The 10351-nt window shown below is 53.4% G+C and overlaps 1 protein-coding gene across 2 annotated transcripts in view; it reads left to right on the forward strand.

Annotated features, from left to right (window-relative positions):
- The window catches only part of KCNIP1 (Kv channel interacting protein 1), a 259179-nt gene that overhangs the window by 27222 nt on the left and 221606 nt on the right, over window positions 1-10351 (forward strand). The gene's annotated exons all lie outside the window — the stretch shown is intronic.

Here is a 10351-nt window from a genome sequence, read left to right on the forward strand (position 1 = left end):
GTTCAGGGTAGTGATGAGGACTAGAGATGATGGACATTCGTGGCAGAGAAACAGAACTTAGATTTTAAAGACCAACCAGGCAGAAGCAGGGACCGTCGCTCCAGCTGCTGCCTCTTGCCAGCCATGGTCAGGGACAGCCTGCTGTGTCAGGTGGCCTCCCAGAGACTGTCCAGGTGTGGTCCGGGGTCATGCCAGAGCTTCGTCCCCCTCACTGAGGCAAGAGAGCATCAGCGTTTGCAGGCAACACAGGTTCCCAGATTTCTCTCCGCTTCCTCGTCTGTGAAGCGGTTGTTGTGAGGATTAAAAATCAGGGACAGATGAGCCCAATTCTGTGGGCCCCTCCTGACTGTCAGGCATGTCTCTAGCCCTCGCTTTACCCAACAGTGAGGTAAAGAAGTCGAATCTGATCCCCGGGGGCTTAAGCACCGGGTCCACGGTGACCCTGCGCTAAGGGCCAGAGCCAGATTCGAAGTCAGCCCTTCCAGATTGCAAAGCCACGCTCCCGCTGAGCCTGGTCCTGTGCTGAGACGTGAAAGCTCACCTGCATGGCACAGCCACCTGCCACCTGACCGGTCCCCAGGGAGGGAGGTGCGGCCCAGCATGCCTGCTGAATGAGTCCGCCACCCACCCCCTCACTCCCGCCTCGGCCACCGCGAGGCAGCCCGCCCAGCGGGCCATGGAATGAATGACGCGCCAGCAGTAAGTCCCCGCCCCCTTTACTAATTGAATCACATTAACAGGAGAGTAAATGGTCTGTTTCATGGACATCGCAGCAAAGGAGGGCTCTTAAGGCCTTAGCCCTCGCAGGTGGATTGGCGTGAGGGTCACGGGGCCTGGAATGAATCCCCAGAGGAGTGGTTTCCAGGGATGGTTCTTGGTCCACTCAGGAGCCGGAAGAGTCCTCCTGGGCCCGTGAACTGGTGCACAAAGGCCAGTCTTCCTCCCGCTCCCTGGGAGAGAGGCGCAGGGCAGCAGCAGGCCCTTTTTAAGGATGACCAAAGGGCTGCTTGCATGTAATCAACTAAATGACTTCTCAAGGGTTACGCGTTTGGAATTTATAAGCCAACATTAGCATTCTTCCCAAGGTTCTTTTCCTCTCAGAGGATGGGGACAGGCAGGGAAGGGGGCGGGGGAGGCGAGCTCCTTGCTGCAAAGACGTGAGCCCGAGCCAAATGCTTCGACCAGCCTTGCTTTGGATGAAAACCCGGGTCCCTGGCTGGCTTTGGGGTTGTGTGTGACAGGCAGTTGTAGGTGGAGGGCAAGGAACTAATGATGCTACCACAATAAAGACCGGAGCTTGGCATTAACACGGGCTGTTAGAGTTCACAAAATGCCTTCCCTGCATTCAGTCTTCCAGCAACCCCATACGGTCACAGTCATCCGTTCGGGAAGAGATTTGTCTACCCATTTTACAGAGTGGGTAACTGAGGCTCAGAGAGGTTAACTAAATTGTCCAAGGCAAGTGACTTTGCCTCTCTGAGCCTCGGTTTGCCCACCACTAGAATGGAGATCATGCGCGTTCGTTCTTTGTGGCATCCTCACAGGAGGTGGTCTTGTTTCCGTTCTCTGCCCAAGGTCACTCCCCTGGCATGTGAGGGATGGAGCCTGGATGTGAACCTGTGCTTGCTGCCTCCACCGCCCAACCCTGGGTCCCCCCTGAGTCCCCTCCCTCGGTTCCCGAGAGGACCCGTGTTCCTTATGACATCTGCTTCAGCTGCTTGACAAGTCCCCTCTCCTTGGTCCACGGCCCTCTCCTGGCTTGTGCATCCACTAATTTATTTAAACCCTTTTGAATCAATATCTATTCTCTGCCGCCACTTGGGATAATAAGTCCCATAAATCAACTTGGCAACTGTGTCCTGAGCCCTGCGGAGGGTGTCACTGGCTGAGTGCCACAGGAGCGGGCGCGAGTGGTCCTCAGTCAGTCACAAACACGTGAGGACCTACTGTGCGCGGCTCTGAAGGCGTCACTGTGCTGAGGTGGGCCAGGCCTGGCCCCTTCTGTGGGGGGGAAGGAGGGGAGAGGATGGATTTTTTTAAACTGCAAAAAAGACAGAGTGGGAATAAATAAAAGGATATACTTAAGGGCAGAGGAAATCAATGACAGGTTGTTCACAGATCTGAGCAGACAGAGTTTAAGAACGGGACGATTAAATGTCAATATATGGGTTAAAGGCCAGACGGGACTTGACAAGGAACACGAAAAGGTTGCTCCCTGTGAATAAAGGGACACCCTGCTCCTTGCTCCTGCGACTCTGAGCTATATTCCCCTCCCCTCATCTTTCGGACCTGGTGACAAGGTGTTTCAGCCCGCTGTGTTGCTAACGTCACTGTAAGCAGCTTGAAACTCTCCTTGAAACAAGGAGGAACATAAGTAAATACAGAACACTGCTGTCCGTCTGCGCAGCACGGGCGATGCTGCCTGCGCTCTCCTCCTGCGAACCCTCCGAGCCCCCCAAGCTCACCGTGGAGACGTGGGCGATAGCGATAAAGCACAGAGACAAGCCCGTCACTCAGAGGGGCCTACTGGGAAGGAGAGGGCGGGTGTCCTTCCCACACTCACCAAAGGATGCAGGTTCTCTCCCTGCACCTGCTGGTGAGCTCTCCCCTCCGAGGGGCCCGGTCCTGGGTCCTCGCCTCACCTCCTGTCCCCTCAGCCACTCTCCCTGCCTCCCGGGCCAGCTCAGTGCCTGGATGTAACACGCTCAGAGCACAGTGCTCGCTCCTTCCCGGCAGTTCCTCTCTCTCTGCAGCTCTACATGGATTCACGTGGCTTCTCCATTAACCGGGCTCCCCACGGGAGGGGGAGCCGCCCAAGATCGGGGGCAAGAACTGTTCAGTGTCGCATCGCCAGCCCTGGAAGAGGAAACAGAGTGTCTTGGGTTTTAAGAAACAGTTGTCTCTTGTTTGGTTTGGGGGGAAAAAAAATCTCTTGCTTTTAAATTTCTGTTTACATTTCTAAGTGTACGGTTCAGCAGTGGTAACTGGATTCCCGCTGCGGCTCAGCGGCGCTCCAGAACCTCTTCAAATGGCAAAACTGCAACCCTACCCACTGCACAGCGCCCCCTTCCTCCCTCCTCCCGGCCCCGGCAGCCACCACCGAGTTTCCTGTTTCTGTGAGTCTATTGTAGATGCCTCACAGAAATGGAATCACACGGTATTTGCCCTTTCGTGTCTGGCTTATTGCACTTGGCGTTGTGTCCCCAAGACTCATTGATGCTGCGGCCTGTGACCAGAAAGAAATCTCTCGCTTCTGAATGTGACAGCATACCGTAACCCTTTCCCCATACCGTGAAGCATCTTTACAGGGGCTGTGCATATCCCATCACCTGGGTAAACCACGATACATTTCATCGAAGCTCTGCTGTTGGCTGCTTAGCAATGGTGCTTGTTTAGTGGGATCACAGTCGCCCTGTGCCGGTCGGTGGGTCTGTCCCACCCTCACCGTCACTTGCACCCAGTATCATTTTTCCTGAACCGACAGGTAGGAGGGAGAGTGGATCTAGAAGGATGCACTTTGGGGACCAAATCCTGCACATAGAGATGAGAAGACCATAGAATTGGAAGAAGTTCGCAGGTTTCTATTTTTTTTTTTTTTTTTTGCCTTTACCAGGCCTGATTTGATCTTGGAAAGAGAGACACACAGACAGAGAGAGAACGGGAGATGGAGGCTGCGGGAACTCCTTCACGGGTAGCTTGTGGGACACAGAACGTAAGCTGTGCCGCTTTGGGGCCCAGATGACAAAGTGGTTCTCCCACGTCTGCTTAACCTGGCTCTGGGGTGATGAGAACTGAGGGCTCATAGTGACGCTGTGGCCCTGGGCAGCGGGCCCCAGAAGGGGAGTCTGCATCATCACATGGGGCTGAGGGATGAGGGAAAGCAGCTGTGTCCAGTTCTACAAACTTGAGTCATTCAATACAGTAACCACTAACAGCATATGGCTATTGAGCACTTGAAAGGGGACTAGAGTGAATGGAGAACTAAATGTTTAATTTTGTCTAATTTTAATTAACTTGAACTTAAGTAGCCACGTGTGACTGGTGGCTACCTTATTGGACAGACATCTCCAGAGCCGTGAGCTGCTGGCCACCCCACTGCCCGGCACTGCCCTCCTGTTTGCTACCTCGCAGCCTGTCTCAGGCAGGTCCTGGGAGACTCTCCCAGCGCCCTCTGCCCCTCCACCTGGGGCCAGACTCGGAGTGGCCTTCTTGCAGCTCCTGGCCAAGCCCCAACCCGTGACTCACCCGGAGCCAGGACCCCAGGGGGAAGCCATCCCTTGCACCTAAGGCTGGCATTGGGCTGCCTGGGCAAGCGGTCCCTGCAGCTACTCCCTGCAGATGCTTAAAAGGAGGTGCTACAGAGAGAGGCTTTTTAATCCCTCTTGTCACGAATCAGGGAAAATGCCGTCTGTCATCCATAAATAATCAAATCGCTCCCACAAAGCTCAGGGTCTGCATTTACTCTCAGTGCAAACTCTGTTGCAAGCTTCGCTGGAACGTTGTCTGGGAGTTCACAGTATCCGTTGGAGCTGTGCCTGGTCTCGGAGGACATACTCTCCCGGAAGACCCTGTCTCTAAGGAGGGAGCAGTGGAGGCATTCAAGGGCTGCTTTTTTTTTTTTTTAAATCACCATTTATTGAGAGTTTTCTTCGTGCCAGAAACGGTGCCCGTCCCTGTGCGTTCCTCAGTGCTGGGCTCTAGGGCTGCTGTGACAAATCGCTAGGAAGTGGGCAGCTTAGAGCAACAACAATGTGTTCTCTCCCTGTCCTGGAGGCCAGGGGTCCAAAACCAAGGGGTCAGCAGGGCGATGTCCCCTACGGAGGCTCCAAGGAGGATCCCTCCTGGTCTCTCCCAGCTTTGGTGTCCCCAGGTGTTCCGTGGGTGGTGGCTGCTTCACCCCAGCCTCTGCCTCTGTCTTCGCATCCTTCTCCTCTTCTGCATCATCACGTTAGGCAGCTGCAGCCAGCGATGTAGCAGCCAACTGTCTTATAAAGACAGTTATCATTGGATTTAGGCTCCACCCAGGGTGACCGCAAGATCCTTAGCTTCCTTACGTCTGCAAACATCGTTTTTCCACATCAGGCCACATTCATCGGTTCCTGGAATTTGGGCATGGACATATATATGGGGGAGCGGGGGAAGCAGTGCACCACTCAAGCTACTACACTCATCTCATTTAATCTTCATAATAACCCCAAGAAGGAGGCGAATTAGCCCAGGTGGTTTGACTGTTGCAACAACCTCAAGATTTTAATGGCTTTACTCAATAACAGTGCAGGTCTCGCTCTTGGAAAGTCCAGTGTGTATGCTTTTGGATGGATGGTTTCTAGGGGGATCAGGCTCCTTTCATCTTGTGGCTCCTCTGTCTTATGACCGTGAGGTCACCCTGGCATTATCCAGCCAATAGACTGACTACAGGGAGGAAGTGAGTGCAGAGAGAGAATGCGGATGATCAAATGCCTGATACTTAGCCACTTGGCCTGGAAGTGAAAATGCATGACTTATTCTCAAGTTTCATTTGTGAGGACTGGTCACATGGTCCCGCCCAGCTGCAAGGGAGCCTGGGAAATGCAGTCCTGGATAAGCAGCTGCTTCTCAGCCAGAATACAGCACTAGGGGCTCTAAGAGGCATCAAACTTGGTTGGTCAGCAGGCCATGACTGCCACGGTATCATTCATATCATTTATTCCTCATTCATATACTTGACTCTTTCATTTACTTATTTTTCAGAAAGAAGCTCAGGAGACTTAAGTGATTTGACTGAAGTCTCAGAGCATCTTCTATAATAATAAAAGGGTAATATGCTAATTAGACCGGACATCTTCCGGACGTCACTCTGGACATCCTTCCTGATGAAGCCGGGGCTGGAGGAGGGAAGCAGCCCGGGTCCCGGGTGCCGGAGGAAGGAAGGCCTCCTCTTGCATGAATTTTCGTGCACCGGGCCTCTAGTTTAAGTCATACTTCAATAACTCTGTATTAAGGGTCAGCTGGATTCAGTGCCCCTCCTTCATTTGGGCGTGTTCTATCGTGGAACTTAGCTCCCTAGGTGTTATCTATCCTCGTGTGGGTCAGGAACAAGGTTGATGAGGTTTGTCTACATGTGCCTTCCCCACCCCAAATACTCCGTCCTTTGTCCTAGACACTCAGATTCTCCTTCCCCTGGTCCCACTGTCCCTCTGGAGATCGAGGAGCGAGAGCTGGAGGCACAGAGGCAGGGGTGGAGGTAGCATAGAGCTAAGAGCTGCAGAGGGAGGAGGTGACCAAAAATCCATGTGGGTCAGGCGTCCTAGGCGGCATTTTTCAGTTTGACATGTGAGGGTTTTGGAGCAGCCGCGGTCAGGAAACATCCAGGAGCAGAGGGAGAGTAGAAGCTTGACTGAATTATGGATATTGTCCACTTTCATGTGTCTGAAGGAAAGCGGTGACTTTCTGTTTAAGTTGTTTAAATTCCTTTCATTTAAACTGCACTTCGTGACCGCAATTCCATGCAGAGGGACTGCGCTGTGGGTGGGGTGACCACAGGCCCCCTTAGCCCGAAACCCGTGTGTACTCCAGTCAGCCCCTCGAGAAGCTTGATTGAATTATGAACATTGTCCACTTTCATGTGTCTGAAGGAAAGCGGTGACTTTCTGTTTAAGTTGTTTAAATTCCTTTCATTTAAACTGCACTTCGTGACCGCAATTCCATGCAGAGGGACTGCGCTGTGGGTGGGGTGACCACAGGCCCCCTTAGCCCGAAACCCGTGTGTACTCCAGTCAGCCCCTCTCCCTCCCCACAGCGTCCCGGTTTGGGGTGGGTGGTCACCTTAACCTTGGACGACACTGGCTTCGAGTGTGTAGGTCCATCCACAAGGCCAGGTGCTCCCCTAGGTTGGAGATGGCGGCCAGTTCACGTCTGGATGCCAGGCCTGGCTCAGGCCCTGTCACCAGCAGGTGCCAAGAAGCAGATGCAAGAACCAGGAAGGGCAGAGCTGTAGTTTGGTCCAGGCCTTTGCCCTCGGAACGCCAGGCTCCTCCTGCTGTGCTGGCTGTGCTCCCGGAGCTCTCCTCACGCAGCGGGGCAGCAGGAGGGTGCTGGCGTGCGGGACCGCCTGTGCGGCGTGGGCCTCGCGTGCCAGAGGGATTCAGAGCGGGGAGCTTCGCACGGCTCTGAAACACCAGAGAGCCGTTCCCAGGCCTCTCCCTGCAGAGGACAGGGCCTGGGACAGCCCACGGGAGCCCGCCGTCCTGGTCCTAAAAAATGATACATTTCCCCTGTGTGTTGTGGTGAGGGTTCGAGGGGTGAGTACCCAAAAGCTCCTAGAACAGTGCCTCAGGCACAGTCCGTGCTCACAAGCTCGGGGCGAGGATCTGAAGGGTTAGCCACAGGATCTGGCCAGCATTTTCCAAGGCCAGTTTGGCTGATGGCCAAATTTGAATCCAGAGCATGATCCAATTTTACAATTTTTGTTCTAAGCTCCAGAGTAACCATCAGAAGGCCGGGAAAAGCCATCAGAGGGCCCGTGAGCCTCTGCCAGCCTCCTGCCTGGCCAGCGTGCCCCGTGCGGGTCCCTGGCTCCACACAGGGCATTGCAGACACAGCACGGCCCGCCTGTCCTTCCTACACCCTCAAATGGAAGAGGAAGGCTGGCAGGTGTAGGTGTTCTTGTGTGTGTGTGTGTTTTTTAGCTCATCTTCTGTTTTGGACCAATGAAAAGAACGGTATTTTAATGGGCCCTGTGGAAAGGGAACTGAAGTTGTTTCCCTAGACGGAGGTCAGGGCGGGATTAATAAGATGCTATAAATGCACTCTGTGGCCCGTGTCTCTGTGGGCAGAGTGCTCTGGTTGGGGAGGAAGGGAGAGAATGAAATTACGCTGGGAGAATACACGAGTAAGGGTGAAAAGGCAGACTCCGCGGACTTTGAATGGACCGCAGTGAATCTGTAGGAGGGACGCTGAGGTTGGCTGGGCATCGCTGCAGAGACGCCTGGGAGGATCGAGAATCAGGGCCCACAGCCAGGCGTGTCCACTCCGGAGCTGGGCCTTACTCTTACCCATGCCCTCTGGGGGGACTTTTAGTGCTGTTTTCCTGGGATGACAGAGCATTATATTTACCAGACTTTCAAGGCAAATAAATGTGCGTGGCCACACACCCAGTGAATGCTTATTAAGTATCTTCTGTGTCCCAGACCCTGAGGGGCACTGTGGTTCAGAGGGGAACAATGCTAGCTTCAGGCTGCCCTCGGGAGCACAGACACACCACGTGGCCAGTGGGGAGATGCTGCTGATTGGCTGTGGCTTTCCCAGGGCCTTAGGCTGAAGGACTCCCCATATCCTCACAGCAACCCGGTGAGAAGTGCAGTCACCATTGCCCCCATTTTACAGATGAGGAAACTGAGGCCAGAGAGGTTAGGTCAGCGGTTCTCAACCTGTGGGTCGCGACCCCTTTGGCGATCGAATGACCCTTTCACAGGGGTCGCCTAAGACCATCCTGCATATCAGATATTTACATGATGATTCGTAACAGTAGCAACATTATAGTTATGAAGTAGCAATGAAAATAATTTTATGGTTGGGTCACAACATAAGGAACTGTATTTAAAGGGCCAAGAAGGTTGAGAACCACTGGGTTAGGTAATTTATCCAGAAGCACTAAGGGTTCTCAACCAGGTTTGGCCAAGAAGTCCACATGGAAATACTTAAATTATTCTGTTTCTTTTTTTTTTTTAACTCATGCCAGAGTAAGCCACAATATCTTTTCAAATGAATATACCTTTTGCCTCAGCAATTTCACTTCTAGGAACTGAGCCTATGGGGGTATAAATATGGAGCTACAGAGATGAGGTCTTGATTAGAATGTAGGACACAACCCGCATCTCCACTTAGAGGGGTTATTTAGATAAACGTGGTGCCTCCGTGTAAAACAGGCTGTTCAAAATGACACTGGGCCAGCCCAGAAAGACACCTACGCTGAACACGTTAACAAAAAAGCCCAGGAAAATTGCCTGTTTGTAAACAGCGATTTTGTCTGAACAGTAGGATTCCTAATGATTTTCAATTGCTTCTTTTTGCTGGTCTATAGGCTCCAATTTTCCTACAATGAACATGTACTACATTTGTAATAAGAAAGAAACTCAATAAAAGTTATTGAATAAAAGAATAAACAGCCGTAAATTATTCTCCCCTGAGGAGTTAGTGGGCCGTGGCGGCTCCGCCAGGACCTTCCTCCCTCTCCCAGGGTCCACCCTCAGCCAGTGGGGACAGTGCGAGGTCAGGGTGCCTATTCTCCTGGCTCCCTCTCCGTGGTCGCCCGGGGCAGGAGGTCACTTTCCGGGTGTCTGGCTTCTGGTGATCTCCCCGTCCCCATGCAGGGGGAGTGATAGTTCTGCCCCCCCAGCCCTGACCCGAACGCTCACTGGTGTTTTCTTGACACCCCCTCACTGCGCCGCCATCAGTCCGTTGGTGATCAGCCTTCCCCAAATCACCCAGAAGTCGTGTGGCGTCCATTTCCAGCTGCGAATCTGACAGATACATTCACCCGATTTTCTCCAGTCCTAATTCTCTACCATAGAATGATTCCCAAACTGACCTGTCCAACTTAACCTTGTATCCTGATACCTGGTCTTGCCTGCTGGACACCTTCGTTTGGACAAGCAGGGAACTCATAAACCAACCCCGCCCATAACGGGATGTCTCAGTTTATCCCCACACTCAGTTCCCTCTCCTTGTCCACAGGCACCCCCCCTCCACTCCCACCAGCTCCCACCCGCACAGTCTTCTCTCTCTGCCCCTCCTTTCACACTTCACATCCCATCGGTGCGCAAAGCCTGTGAAATCAACCCCTGCGATGTCTTTTCCGAACACCCCTTCCCACCGCTGCTCCAACCCCTCCCTCATCCAGTGCCTCCTCTCTCCCCGCCATCAGCGCCACCCCCCTTGGTCCGTGTTATGTGTGACTTATTTGCAATAGCGTCCTGATGCCATCTGCCCCCTGCTCCTAAACCAGTGCCCCTGGGACCAAGCCCAGAGTCCCCAACCTTTCATCTAGCACCTTCCACGCTTTCTCACCACCCACCCACATTTAGAACCTTCTCTCCACACAGACGTTGTGTATATGGTAGAACCACAGAGTCTTTATACAAAAAGGCCGTCCTGTCCCCAGGCCTTTGCTCCTGCTGGACCCTCTGTGGATCACGGTCCCTCCACCTTCCCAGGGGTGCCCCCAGGGCTGCAGCATCCTCTCATCCCCACGTGGTCCCCTCCCTGGCTCCCATCCCACAGGGACCAGTTCCTCCTCCCCACCCCATAGCCCTTCCCCTGCATGCCTTTCCTGGAAGAGCTCATTTTCCACTCCTTCTTTGGGGGGGGGGGG

Source organism: Myotis brandtii, unplaced genomic scaffold (genome assembly GCF_000412655.1).
Source record: "Myotis brandtii unplaced genomic scaffold, ASM41265v1 scaffold1338, whole genome shotgun sequence".
Classification (NCBI taxonomy): Eukaryota; Metazoa; Chordata; class Mammalia; order Chiroptera; family Vespertilionidae; genus Myotis; species Myotis brandtii.